This window comes from Schistocerca nitens, chromosome 9 (assembly GCF_023898315.1).
Source record: "Schistocerca nitens isolate TAMUIC-IGC-003100 chromosome 9, iqSchNite1.1, whole genome shotgun sequence".
Classification (NCBI taxonomy): Eukaryota; Metazoa; Arthropoda; class Insecta; order Orthoptera; family Acrididae; genus Schistocerca; species Schistocerca nitens.
In genome coordinates, this window is record NC_064622.1 from 524,566,985 (window position 1) to 524,582,569 (window position 15,585).

The following is a 15,585-nucleotide window of genomic DNA, read 5'->3' on the forward strand; positions in this document are numbered from 1 at the left end:
AGTACAAGAAGAGTGAATCCACTATTAGTTTGTGGTTTGAGCGGCTCCGGGGTGACCAGCATTAGATTCCGATGCACCAGTGCAGGTTTACTGTATCCCTCGCACCTTCACATTGGCGATGAAACATAGAAATCGCTTCGGAATTGAATACAAAAGGCACAATCCCGACATAAGTATAGGAAGAGTGAATCTTCTAAGTGTTTCTGGTTTGAGCGGCTCCTGGGTGACCAGCATTAGATTCCGATGCACCAGTGCAGGTTTACTGTATCCCTTGGACCTTCACATTGACGATGAAACATAGAAATCGCATCGGAATTGAATACAGAAGGCACAAAGACCACTTAAGTACAAGAAGTGTGAATCTTCTAAGAGTTTGTTGTTTGAGCGGCTCCTAGGAGACCAGTATTAGATTCCGATGCACCAGTGCAGGTTTACTGTATCCGTTGTACCTTCACATTGACGATGAAACATAGAAATCGCATAGGAATTGAATGCAAAAGGCACAATGCCGACTTAAGTACAAGAAGAGTGAATCTTCTAAGAGTTTGTGAATTGAGCGGCTCCTGGGAGACCAGTATTAGATTCCGATGCACCAGTGCAGGTTTACTGTATTCCTTGGACCGCCACATTGGCGATGAAACATAGAAATCGCATCGGAATTGAATACAAAAGGCACAATGCCGACTTAAGTACAAGAAGAGTGAATCTTCTAAGAGTTTGTGGTTCGAGCGGCTCCTGGGAGACCAGTATTGGATTCCGATGCACCAGTGCAGGTTTACTGTATCCCTTGGACCATCACATTGACGATGAAACTTAGATATCGCACTGGAATTGAATACAAAAGGCACAATGCCGACTTAAGTACAAGAAGAGTGAATCTTCTAAGAGTTTGTGGTTTGAGCGTCTCCTGGGAGACCAGTATTAGATTCCGATGCACCAGTGCAGGTTTACTGTATCCCTTGGACCTTCACATTGACGATGAAACATAGAAATCGCATCGGAATTGAATACAGAAGGCACAAAGACGACTTAAGTACAAGAAGTGTGAATCTTCTAAGAGTTTGTTGTTTGAGCGGCTCCTGGGAGACCAGTATTAGATTCCGATGCACCAGTGCAGGTTTACTGTATCCGTTGGACCTTCACATTGACGATGAAACATAGAAATCGCATAGGAATGGAATGCAAAAGGCACAATGCCAAATTAAGTATAGGAAGAGTGAATCTTCTAAAAGTTTGTGGTTTGAGCGGCTACTGGGAGACCAGTAATAGATTTCGATGCACCAGTGCAGGTTTACTGTATCCCTTGGACCTTCACATTGACGATGAAGCATAGAAATCGCATCGGAATTGAATACAAAAGGCACAATGCCGACTTAAGTACAAGAAGAGTGAATCTTCTAAGAGTTTGTGGTTCGAGCGGCTCCTGGGAGACCAGTATTGGATTCCGATGCACCAGTGCAGGTTTACTGTATCCCTTGGACCATCACATTGACGATGAAACTTAGATATCGCATTGGAATTGAATACAAAAGGCACAATGCCGACTTAAGTACAAGAAGAGTGAATCTTCTAAGAGTTTGTGGTTTGAGCGGCTCCTGGGAGACCAGTATTAGATTCCGATGCACCAGTGCAGGTTTACTGTATCCCTTGGACCTTCACATTGACGATAAAACATAGAAATCGCATCGGAATTGAATACAAAAGGCACAATGCCGACTTTAGTACAAGAAGAGTGAATTTTCTAAGAGTTTGTGGTTTGAGCGTCTCCTGGGAGACCAGTATTAGATTCCGATGCACCAGTGCAGGTTTACTGTATCCCTTGGACCTTCACATTGACGATGAAACATAGAAATCGCATCGGAATTGAATACAGAAGGCACAAAGACGACTTAAGTACAAGAAGTGTGAATCTTCTAAGAGTTTGTTGTTTGAGCGGCTCCTGGGAGACCAGTATTAGATTCCGATGCACCAGTGCAGGTTTACTGTATCCCTTGGACCTTCACATTGACGATGAAACATAGAAATCGCATAGGAATTGAATGCAAAAGGCACAATGCCAAATTAAGTATAGGAAGAGTGAATCTTCTAAAAGTTTGTGGTTTGAGCGGCTACTGGGAGACCAGTAATAGATTTCGATGCACCAGTGCAGGTTTACTGTATCCCTTGGACCTTCACATTGACGATGAAGCATAGAAATCGCATCGGAATTGAATACAAAAGGCACAATGCCGACTTAAGTACAAGAAGTGTGAATCTTCTAAGAGTTTGTGGTTTGAGCGGCTCCTGGGAGACCAGTATTAGATTCCGATGCACCAGTGCAGGTTTACTGTATTCCTTGGACCGCCACATTGGCGATGAAACATAGAAATCGCATCGGAATTGAATACAAAAGGCACAATGCCGACTTAAGTACAAGAAGAGTGAATCTTCTAAGAGTTTGTGGTTCGAGCGGCTCCTGGGAGACCAGTATTAGATTCCGATGCACCAGTGCAGGTTTACTGTATCCCTTGGAGCATCACATTGACGATGAAACTTAGATATCGCATTGGAATTGAATACAAAAGGCACAATGCCGACTTAAGTACAAGAAGAGTGAATCTTCTAAGAGTTTGTGGTTTGAGCGGCTCTTGGGAGACCAGTATTAGATTCCGATGCACCAGTGCAGGTTTACTGTATCCCTTGGCCTTACACATTGACGATGAAACATAAAAATCGCATCGGAATAGAATGCAAAAGGCACAATGCCGACTTAAGTACAAGAAGAGTGAATCTTCTAAGAGTTTGTGGTTTGAGCGGCTCCTGGGATACCGGTATTAGATTCCGATGCACCAGTGCAGGTTTACTGTATCCCTTGGACCTTCACATTGACGATGAAACATAGAAATCGTATCCGAATTGAATACAGAAGGCACAAAGACGACTTAAGTACAAGAAGTGTGAATCTTCTAAGAGTTTGTGGTTTGAGCGGCTCCTGGGAGACCAGTATTAGTTTCCGATACACCAGTGCAGGTTTACTGTATCCCTTGGACCTTCACATTGACGATGCAACATAGAAATCGCATCGGAATTGAATACAAAATGCACAATGCCGACTTATGTACAAGAAGAGTGAATCTTCTAATAGTTTGTGGTTTGAGCGGCTCCTGGGAGACCAGTATTAGATTCCGATGCACCAGTGCAGGTTTACTGTATCCCTTGGACCTTCACATTGACGATGAAACGTAGAAATCGTATCGGAATTGAATACAAAAGGCACAATGCCGACTTAAGTATAGGAAGAGTGAATCTTCTCAGAGTTTGTGGTTTGAGCGGCTCCTGGGAGACCAGTATTAGATTCCGATGCACCAGTGCAGGTTTACTGTATCCCTTGGACCTTCACATTGACGATGAAACATAGAAGTCGCATCGGAATTGAATACAAAAGGCACAATGCCGACTTAAGTACAAGAAGAGGGGATCCACTATTAGTTTGTGGTTTGAGCAGCTCCGGGGTGACCAGCATTAGATTCCGATGCACCAGTGCAGGTTTACTGTATCCCTCGCACCTTCACATTGGCGATGAAACATAGAAATCGCATCGGAATTGAATACAAAACGCACAATGCCGACATAAGTATAGCAAGAGTGAATCTTCTAAGAGTTTGTGGTTTGAGCGGCTCCTGGGAGACCAGTATTAGATTCCGATGCACCAGTGCAGGTTTACTGTATCCCTTGGACCTTCACATTGATGATGAAACATAGAAATCGCATCGGAATTGAATACAAAATGCACAATGCCGACTTAAGTACAAGAAGAGTGAATCTTCTAAGAGTTTGTGGTTTGAGCGGTTAATGGGAGACCAGTATTAGATTCCGATGCACCAGTGCAGGTTTACTGTATCCCTTGGACCTTCACATTGACGATGAAACATAGAAATCGCATCGGAATCGAATACAAAAGGGACAATGCTGACTTAAGTACAAGAAGAATGAATCTTCTAAGACTTTGTGGTTTGAGCGTCTCCTGGGGGACCAGTATTAGATTCCGATGCACCAGTGCAGGTTTACTGTATCCCTTGGACCTTCACATTGACGATGAAGCATAGAAATCGCATCGGAATTGAATACAAATGGCACAATGCCGACTTAAGTGTAAGAAGAGTGAATCTTCTAAGAGTTTGTGGTTCGAGCGGCTCCTGGGAGACCAGTATTTGATTCCGATGCACCAGTGCAGGTTCACTGTATCCCTTGGACCTTCACATTGACGATGAAACACAGATATTGCATCAGACATGAATACAAAAGGCACAATGCCGACTTAAGTACAAGAAGAGTGAATCTTCTAAGAGTTTGTGGTTTGAGCGGCTCCTGGGAGACCAGTATTAGATTCCGATGCACCAGTGCAGGTTTACTGTATCCCTTGGACCTTCACATTGACGATGAAACATAGAAATCGCATCGGAATTGAATACAAAATGCACAATGCCGACTTAAGTACAAGAAGAGTGAATCTTCTAAGAGTTTGTGGTTTGAGCGGTTAATGGGAGACCAGTATTAGATTCCGATGCACCAGTGCAGGTTTACTGTATCCCTTGGACCTTCACATTGACGATGAAACATAGAAGTCGCATCGGAATTGAATACAAAAGGCACAATGCCGACTTAAGTAAAAGAAGAGTGAAGCCACTATTAGTTTGTGGTTTGAGCGGCTCCGGGGTGACCAGCATTAGATTCCGATGCACCAGTGCAGGTTTACTGTATCCCTCGCACCTTCACATTGGCGATGAAACATAGAAATCGCTTCGGAATTGAATACAAAAGGCACAATCCCGACATAAGTATAGGAAGAGTGAATCTTCTAAGTGTTTGTGGTTTGAGCGGCTCCTGGGAGACCAGTATTAGATTCCGATGCACCAGTGCAGGTTTACTGTATCCCTTGGACCTTCACATTGACGACGAAACATAGAAATCGCATCGGAATTGAATACGAAAGGCACAATGCCGACTTAAGTACACGAAGTCTGAATCTTCTAAGAGTTTGTGGTTTGAGCGGCTCTTGGGAGACCAGTATTAGATTCCGATGCACCAGTGCAGGTTTACTGTATCCCTTGGACCTTCACATTGGCGATGAAACATAGAAATCGCATCGGAATTGAATACAAAAGGCACAATGCCGACTTAAGTACAAGAAGAGTGAATCTTCTATGAGATTCTGGTTTGAGCGTCACCTGGGTGACCAGCATTAGATTCCGATGCACCAGTGCAGGTTTACTGTATCCCTCGCACCTTCTTATTGGCTATGAAACATAGAAATCGCATCGGAATTGAATACAAAAGGCACAATGCCGACTTAAGTACAAGAAGAGTGAATTTTCTAAGAGTTTGTGGTTCGAGCGGCTCCTGGGAGACCAGTATTAGATTCCGATGCACCAGTGCAGGTTTACTGTATCCCTTGGACCTTCACATTGACGATGAAGCATAGAAATCGCATCGGAATTGAATACAAAAGGCACAATGCCGACTTAAGTACAAGAAGTGTGAATCTTCTAAGAGTTTGTGGTTTGAGCGGCTCCTGGGAGACCAGTATTAGATTGCGATGCACCGGTGCAGGTTTACTGTATTCCTTGGACCGCCACATTGGCGATGAAACATAGAAATCGCATCGGAATTGAATACAAAAAGCACAATGCCGACTTAAGTACAAGAAGAGTGAATCTTCTAAGAGTTTGTGGTTCGAGCGGCTCCTGGGAGACCAGTATTAGATTCCGATGCACCAGTGCAGGTTTACTGTATCCCTTGGAGCATCACATTGACGATGAAACTTAGATATCGCATTGGAATTGAATACAAAAGGCACAATGCCGACTTAAGTACAAGAAGAGTGAATCTTCTAAGAGTTTGTGGTTTGAGCGGCTCCTGGGAGACCAGTATTAGATTCCGATGCACCAGTGCAGGTTAACTGTATCCCTTGGACTTTCACATTGACGATGAAACATAAAAATCGCATCGGAATAGAATGCAAAAGGCACAATGCCGACTTAAGTACAAGAAGAGTGAATCTTCTAAGAGTTTGTGGTTTGAGCGGCTCCTGGGAGACCGGTATTAGATTCCGATGCACCAGTGCAGGTTTATTGTATCCCTTGGACATTCACATTGACGATGAAACATAGACATCGTATCGGAATTGATAACAGAAGGCACAAAGACGACTTAAGTACAAGAAGTGTGAATATTCTAAGAGTTTGTGGTTTGAGCGGCTCCTGGGAGACCAGTATTAGTTTCCGATACACCAGTGCAGGTTTACTGTATCCCTTGGACCTTCACATTGACGATGAAACAGAAATCGCATCGGAATTGAATACTAAAGGCACAATGCCGACTTAAGTACAAGAAGTGTGAATCTTCTAAGAGTTTGTGGTTTGAGCGGCTCCTGGGAGACCAGTATTAGATTCCGATGCACCAGTGCAGGTTTACTGTATCCCTTGGACCTTCACATTGACGATGAAACATAGAAATCGCATTGGAATTGAATACAAAAGGCACAATGCCGACTTAAGTGCAAGAAGAATGAATCTTCTAAGACTTTGTGGTTTGAGCGTCTCCTGGGGGACCAGTATTAGATTCCGATGCACCAGTGCAGGTTTACGGTATCCCTTGGACCTTCACATTGACGATGAAGCATAGAAATCGCATCGGAATTGAATACAAATGGCACAATGCCGACTTAAGTACAAGAAGAGTGAATCTTCTAAGAGTTTGTGGTTCGAGCGGCTCCTGGGAGACCAGTATTTGATTCCGATGCACCAGTGCAGGTTTGCTGTATCCCTTGGACCTTCACATTGACGATCAAACATAAAAATCGCATCGGAATAGAATACAAAAGGCACAATGCCGACCTAAGTACAAGAAGAGTGAATCTTCTAAGAGTTTGTGGTTTGAGCGGCTCCTGGGAGACCGGTATTAGATTCCGATGCACCAGTGCAGGTTTACTGTATCCCTTGGACCTTCATATTGACGACGAAACATAGAAATCGCATCGGAATTGAATACAGAAGGCACAATGCCGACTTAAGTACAAGAAGAATGAATCTTCTAAGAGTTTGTGCTTTGAGCGTCTCCTGGGGGACCAGTAGTAGATTCCGATGCACCAGTGCAGGTTTACTGTATCCCTCGCACCTTCACATTGGCGATGAAACATAGAAATCGCTTCGGAATTGAATACAAAAGGCGCAATGCCGACTTAAGTAAAAGAAGAGTGAATCTTCTAAGAGTTTGTGGTTCGAGCGGCTCCTGGGAGACCAGTATTTGATTCCGATGCACCAGTGCAGGTTTGCTGTATCCCTTGGACCTTCACATTGACGATCAAACATAGAAATCGCATCGGAATTGAATACAAAAGGCACAATGCAGACTTAAGTACAAGAAGAGTGAATCCACTATTAGTTTGAGGTTTGAGCGGCTCCGGGGTGACCAGCATTAGATTCCGATGCACCAGTGCAGGTTTACTGTATCCCTCGCACCTTCACATTGGCGATGAAACATAGAAATCGCTTCGGAATTGAATACAAAAGGCACAATCCCGACATAAGTATAGGAAGAGTGAATCTTCTAAGTGTTTGTAGTTTGAGCGGCTCCTGGGAGACCAGTATTAGATTCCGATGCACCAGTGCAGGTTTACTGTATCCCTTGGACCTTCACATTGACGACGAAACATAGAAATCGCATCGGAATTGAATACGAAAGGCACAATGCCGACTTAAGTACAAGAAGAGTGAATCTTCTAAGAGTTTGTGGTTTGAGCGGCTCCTGGGAGACCGGTATTAGATTCCGATGCACCAGTGCAGGTTTACTGTATCCCTTGGACATTCACATTGACGATGAAACATAGAAATCGTATCGGAATTGATAACAGAAGGCACAAAGACGACTTAAGTACAAGAAGTGTGAATCTTCTAAGAGTTTGTGGTTTGAGCGGCTCCTGGGAGACCAGTATTAGTTTCCGATACACCAGTGCAGGTTTACTGTATCCCTTGGACCTTCACATTGACGATGAAACAGAAATCGCATCGGAATTGAATACTAAAGGCACAATGCCGACTTAAGTACAAGAAGTGTGAATCTTCTAAGAGTTTGTGGTTTGAGCGGCTCCTGGGAGACCAGTATTAGATTCCGATGCACCAGTGCAGGTTTACTGTATCCCTTGGACCTTCACATTGACGATGAAACATAGAAATCGCATCGGAATTGAATACAAAAGGCACAATGCCGACTTAAGTACAAGAAGAATGAATCTTCTAAGACTTTGTGGTTTGAGCGTCTCCTGGGGGACCAGTATTAGATTCCGATGCACCAGTGCAGGTTTACTGTATCCCTTGGACCTTCACATTGACGATGAAGCATAGAAATCGCATCGGAATTGAATACAAATGGCACAATGCCGACTTAAGTACAAGAAGAGTGAATCTTCTAAGAGTTTGTGGTTCGAGCGGCTCCTGGGAGACCAGTATTTGATTCCGATGCACCAGTGCAGGTTTGCTGTATCCCTTGGACCTTCACATTGACGATCAATCATAAAAATCGCATCGGAATAGAATACAAAAGGCACAATGCCGACCTAAGTACAAGAAGAGTGAATCTTCTAAGAGTTTGTGGTTTGAGCGGCTCCTGGGAGACCGGTATTAGATTCCGATGCACCAGTGCAGGTTTACTGTATCCCTTGGACCTTCATATTGACGACGAAACATAGAAATCGCATCGGAATTGAATACAGAAGGCACAATGCCGACTTAAGTACAAGAAGAATGAATCTTCTAAGAGTTTGTGCTTTGAGCGTCTCCTGGGGGACCAGTAGTAGATTCCGATGCACCAGTGCAGGTTTACTGTATCCCTCGCACCTTCACATTGGCGATGAAACATAGAAATCGCTTCGGAATTGAATACAAAAGGCACAATGCCGACTTAAGTAAAAGAAGAGTGAATCTTCTAAGAGTTTGTGGTTCGAGCGGCTCCTGGGAGACCAGTATTTGATTCCGATGCACCAGTGCAGGTTTGCTGTATCCCTTGGACCTTCACATTGACGATCAAACATAGAAATCGCATCGGAATTGAATACAAAAGGCACAATGCCGACTTAAGTACAAGAAGAGTGAATCCACTATTAGTTTGAGGTTTGAGCGGCTCCGGGGTGACCAGCATTAGATTCCGATGCACCAGTGCAGGTTTACTGTATCCCTCGCACCTTCACATTGGCGATGAAACATAGAAATCGCTTCGGAATTGAATACAAAAGGCACAATCCCGACATAAGTATAGGAAGAGTGAATCTTCTAAGTGTTTGTAGTTTGAGCGGCTCCTGGGAGACCAGTATTAGATTCCGATGCACCAGTGCAGGTTTACTGTATCCCTTGGACCTTCACATTGACGACGAAACATAGAAATCGCATCGGAATTGAATACGAAAGGCACAATGCCGACTTAAGTACACGAAGTCTGAATCTTCTAAGTGTTTGTGGTTTGAGCGGCTCCTGGGAGACCAGTATTAGATTCCGATGCACCAGTGCAGGTTTACTGTATCCCTTGGACCTTCACATTGACGATGAAACATAGAAATCGCATCGGAATTGAATACAAAAGGCACAATGCCGACTTAAGTACAAGAAGAATGAATCTTCTAAGAGTTTGTGCTTTGAGCGTCTCCTGGGGGACCAGTAGTAGAATCCGATGCACCAGTGCAGGTTTACTGTATCCCTTGGACCTTCACATTGACGATGAAGCATAGAAATCGCTTCGGAAGTGAATACAAATGGCACAATGCCGACTTAAGTACAAGAAGAGTGAATCTTCTAAGAGTTTGTGGTTCGAGCGGCTCCTGGGAGACCAGTATTTGATTCCGATGCACCAGTGCAGGTTTACTGTTTCCCTTGGACCTTCACATCGACGATGAAACATAGATATCGCATCGGAATTGGATACAAAAGCACAATGCCGACTTAAGTACAAGACGTGTGAATCTTCTAAGAGTTTGTGGTTTGAGCGGCTCCTTTGAGACCAGTATTAGTTTCCGATACACCAGTGCAGGTTTACTGTATCCCTTGGACCTTCACATTGACGATGAAACATAGAAATCGCATCGGAATTGAATACAAAAGGCACAATGCCGACTTAAGTACAAGAAGAATGAATCTTCTAAGACTTTGTGGTTTGAGCGTCTCCTGGGGGACCAGTATTAGATTCCGATGCACCAGTGCAGGTTTACTGTATCCCTTGGACCTTCACATTGACGATGAAGCATAGAAATCGCATCGGAATTGAATACAAATGGCACAATGCCGACTTAAGTACAAGAAGAGTGAATCTTCTAAGAGTTTGTGGTTCGAGCGGCTCCTGGGAGACCAGTATTTGATTCCGATGCACCAGTGCAGGTTCACTGTATCCCTTGGACCTTCACATTGACGATGAAACATAGATATCGCATCGGACATGAATACAAAAGGCACAATGCCGACTTAAGTACAAGAAGAGTGAATCTTCTAAGAGTTTGTGGTTTGAGCGGCTCCTGGGAGACCAGTATTAGATTCCGATGCACCAGTGCAGGTTTACTGTATCCCTTGGACCTTCACATTGACGATCAAACATAAAAATCCCATCGGAATAGAATACAAAAGGCACAATGCCGACCTAAGTACAAGAAGAGTGAATCTTCTAAGAGTTTGTGGTTTGAGCGGCTCCTGGGAGACCGGTATTAGATTCCGATGCACCAGTGCAGGTTTACTGTATCCCTTGGACCTTCATATTGACGACGAAACATAGATATCGCATCGGAATTGAATACAGAAGGCACAATGCCGACTTAAGTACAAGACGTGTGAATCTTCTAAGAGTTTGTGGTTTGAGCGGCTCCTGGGAGACCAGTATTAGTTTCCGATACACCAGTGCAGGTTTACTGTATCCCTTGGACCTTCACATTGACGATGAAACATAGAAATCGCATCGGAATTGAATACAAAATGCACAATGCCGACTTAAGTACAAGAAGAGTGAATCTTCTAAGAGTTTGTGGTTTGAGCGGTTAATGGGAGACCAGTATTAGATTCCGATGCACCACTGCAGGTTTGCTGTATCCCTTGGACCTTCACATTGACGATGAAACATAGAAGTCGCATCGGAATTGAATACAAAAGGCACAATGCCGACTTAAGTACAAGAAGAGTGAATCCACTATTAGTTTGTGGTTTGAGCGGCTCCGGGGTGACCAGCATTAGATTCCGATGCACCAGTGCAGGTTTACTGTATCCCTCGCACCTTCACATTGGCGATGAAACATAGAAATCGCTTCGGAATTGAATACAAAAGGCACAATCCCGACATAAGTATAGGAAGAGTGAATCTTCTAAGTGTTTGTGGTTTGAGCGGCTCCTGGGAGACCAGTATTAGATTCCGATGCACCAGTGCAGGTTTACTGTATCCCTTGGACCTTCACATTGACGATGAAACATAGAAATCGCATCGGAATTGAATACAAAAGGCACAATGCCGACTTAAGTACAAGAAGAATGAATCTTCTAAGAGTTTGTGCTTTGAGCGTCTCCTGGGGGACCAGTATTAGATTCCGATGCACCAGTGCAGGTTTACTGTATCCCTTGGACCTTCACATTGACGATGAAGCATAGAAATCGCATCGGAATTGAATACAAATGGCACAATGCCGACTTAAGTACAAGAAGAGTGAATCTTCTAAGAGTTTGTGGTTCGAGCGGCTCCTGGGAGACCAGTATTTGATTCCGATGCACCAGTGCAGGTTTACTGTATCCCTTGGACCTTCACATCGACGATGAAACATAGATATCGCATCGGAATTGGATACAAAAGGCAAATTGCCGACTTAAGTACAAGACGTGTGAATCTTCTAAGAGTTTGTGGTTTGAGCGGCTCCTTTGAGACCAGTATTAGTTTCCGATACACCAGTGCAGGTTTACTGTATCCCTTGGACCTTCACATTGACGATGAAACATAGAAATCGCATCGGAATTGAATACAAAAGGCACAATGCCGACTTAAGTACAAGAAGAATGAATCTTCTAAGACTTTGTGGTTTGAGCGTCTCCTGGGGGACCAGTATTAGATTCCGATGCACCAGTGCAGGTTTACTGTATCCCTTGGACCTTCACATTGACGATGAAGCATAGAAATCGCATCGGAATTGAATACAAATGGCACAATGCCGACTTAAGTACAAGAAGAGTGAATCTTCTAAGAGTTTGTGGTTCGAGCGGCTCCTGGGAGACCAGTATTTGATTCCGATGCACCAGTGCAGGTTCACTGTATCCCTTGGACCTTCACATTGACGATGAAACTTAGATATCTCATCGGACATGAATACAAAAGGCACAATGCCGACTTAAGTACAAGAAGAGTGAATCTTCTAAGAGTTTGTGGTTTGAGCGGCTCCTGGGAGACCAGTATTAGATTCCGATGCACCAGTGCAGGTTTACTGTATCCCTTGGACCTTCACATTGACAATCAAACATAAAAATCGCATCGGAATAGAATATAAAAGGCACAATGCCGACCTAAGTACAAGAAGAGTGAATCTTCTAAGAGTTTGTGTTTTGAGCGGCTCCTGGGAGACCGGTATTAGATTCCGATGCACCAGTGCAGGTTTACTGTATCCCTTGGACCTTCATATTGACGACGAAACATAGAAATCGCATCGGAATTGAATACAGAAGGCACAATGCCGACTTAAGTACAAGACGTGTGAATCTTCTAAGAGTTTGTGGTTTGAGCGGCTCCTGGGAGACCAGTATTAGTTTCCGATACACCAGTGCAGGTTTACTGTATTCCTTGGACCTTCACATTGACGATGAAACATAGAAATCGCATCGGAATTGAATACAAAATGCACAATGCCGACTTAAGTACAAGAAGAGTGAATCTTCTAAGAGTTTGTGGTTTGAGCGGTTAATGGGAGACCAGTATTAGATTCCGATGCACCAGTGCAGGTTTACTGTATCCCTTGGACCTTCACATTGACGATGAAACATAGAAGTCGCATCGGAATTGAATACAAAAGGCACAATGCCGACTTAAGTACAAGAAGAGTGAATCCACTATTAGTTTGTGGTTTGAGCGGCTCCGGGGTGACCAGCATTAGATTCCGATGCACCAGTGCAGGTTTACTGTATCCCTCGCACCTTCACATTGGCGATGAAACATAGAAATCGCTTCGGAATTGAATACAAAAGGCACAATCCAGACATAAGTATAGGAAGAGTGAATCTTCTAAGTGTTTGCGGTTTGAGCGGCTCCTGGGAGACCAGTATTAGATTCCGATGCACCAGTGCAGGTTTACTGTATCCCTTGGACCTTCACAATGACGACGAAACATAGAAATCGCATCGGAATTGAATACTAAAGGCAGAATGCCGACTTAAGTACACGAAGTCTGAATCTTCTAAGAGTTTGTGGTTTGAGCGGCTCCTGGGAGACCAGTATTAGATTCCGATGCACCAGTGCAGGTTTACTGTATCCCTTGGACCTTCACATTGACGATGAAACATAGAAATCGCATCGGAATGGAATACAAAAGGCACAACGCCGACTTAAGTACAAGAAGAATGAATCTTCTAAGAGTTTGTGCTTTGAGCGTCTCCTGGGGTCCAGTATTAGATTCCGATGCACCAGTGCAGGTTTACTGTATCCCTTGGACCTTCACATTGACGATGAAACATACATAACGCATCGGAATTGAATACAAATAGCACAATGCCGACTTAAGTACAAGAAGAGTGAATCTTCTAAGAGTTTGTGGTTCGAGCGGCTCCTGGGAGACCAGTATTTGATTCCGATGCACCACTGCAGGTTTACTGTATCCCTTGGACCTTCACATCGACGATGAAACATAGATATCGCATCGGAATTGGATACAAAAGGCACAATGCCGACTTAAGTAAAAGACGTGTGAATCTTCTAAGAGTTTGTGGTTTGAGCGGCTCCTTTGAGACCAGTATTAGTTTCCGATACACCAGTGCAGGTTTACTGTATCCCTTGGACCATCACATTGACGATGAAACATAGAAATCGCATCGGAATTGAATACAAAATGCACAATGCCGACTAAAGTACAAGAAGAGTGAATCTTCTAAGAGTTTGTGGTTTGAGCGGTTAATGGGAGACCAGTATTAGATTCCGATGCACCAGTGCAGGTTTACTGTATCCCTTGGACCTTCAAATTCACGATGAAACATAGAAATCGCATCGGAATTGAATACAAAAGGCACAATGCCGACTTAAGTACAAGAAGAGTGAATCTTCTAAGAGTTTGTGGTTCGAGCGGCTCCTGGGAGACCAGTATTTGATTCCGATGCACCAGTGCAGGTTCACTGTATCCCTTGGACCTTCACATTGACGATGAAACATAGAAATCGCATCGGAATTGAATACAAAAGGCACAATGCCGACTTAAGTACAAGAAGAGTGAATCTTCTAAGAGTTTGTGGTTTGAGCGGCTCCTGGGAGACCAGTATTAGATTCCGATGCACCAGTGCAGGTTTACTGTATCCCTTGGACCTTCACATTGACGATCAAACATAAAAATCGCATCGGAATAGAATACAAAATGCACAATGCCGACTTAAGTACAAGAAGAGTGAATCCACTATTAGTTTGTGGTTTGAGCGGCTCCGGGGTGACCAGCATTAGATTCCGATGCACCAGTGCAGGTTTACTGTATCCCTCGCACCTTCACATTGGCGATGAAACATAGAAATCGCTTCGGAATTGAATACAAAAGGCACAATCCCGACATAAGTATAGGAAGAGTGAATCTTCTAAGTGTTTGTGGTTTGAGCGGCTCCTGGGAGACCAGTATTAGATTCCGATGCACCAGTGCAGGTTTACTGTATCCCTTGGACCTTCACATTGACGATGAAACATAGAAATCGCATCGGAATTGAATACAAAAGGCACAATGCCGACTTAAGTACAAGAAGTGTGAATCTTCTATGAGTTTCTGGTTTGAGCGGCTCCTGGGTGACCAGCATTAGATTCCGATGCACCAGTGCAGGTTTACTGTATCCCTTGGACCTTCACATTGACGACGAAACATAGAAATCGCATCGGAATTGAATACGAAAGGCACAATGCCGACTTAAGTACACGAAGTCTGAATCTTCTAAGAGTTTGTGGTTTGAGCGGCTCCTGGGAGACCAGTATTAGATTCCGATGCACCAGTGCAGGTTTACTGTATCCCTTGGACCTTCACATTGACGATGAAACATACATAACGCATCGGAATTGAATACAAATAGCACAATGCCGACTTAAGTACAAGAAGAGTGAATCTTCTAAGAGTTTGTGGTTCGAGCGGCTCCTGGGAGACCAGTATTTGATTCCGATGCACCAGTGCAGGTTTACTGTATCCCTTGGACCTTCACATCGACGATGAAACATAGATATCGCATCGGAATTGGATACAAAAGGCACAATGCCGACTTAAGTGAAAGACGTGTGAATCTTCTAAGAGTTTGTGGTTTGAGCGGCTCCTTTGAGACCAGTATTTGTTTCCGATACACCAGTGCAGGTTTACTGTATCCCTTGGACCTTCAC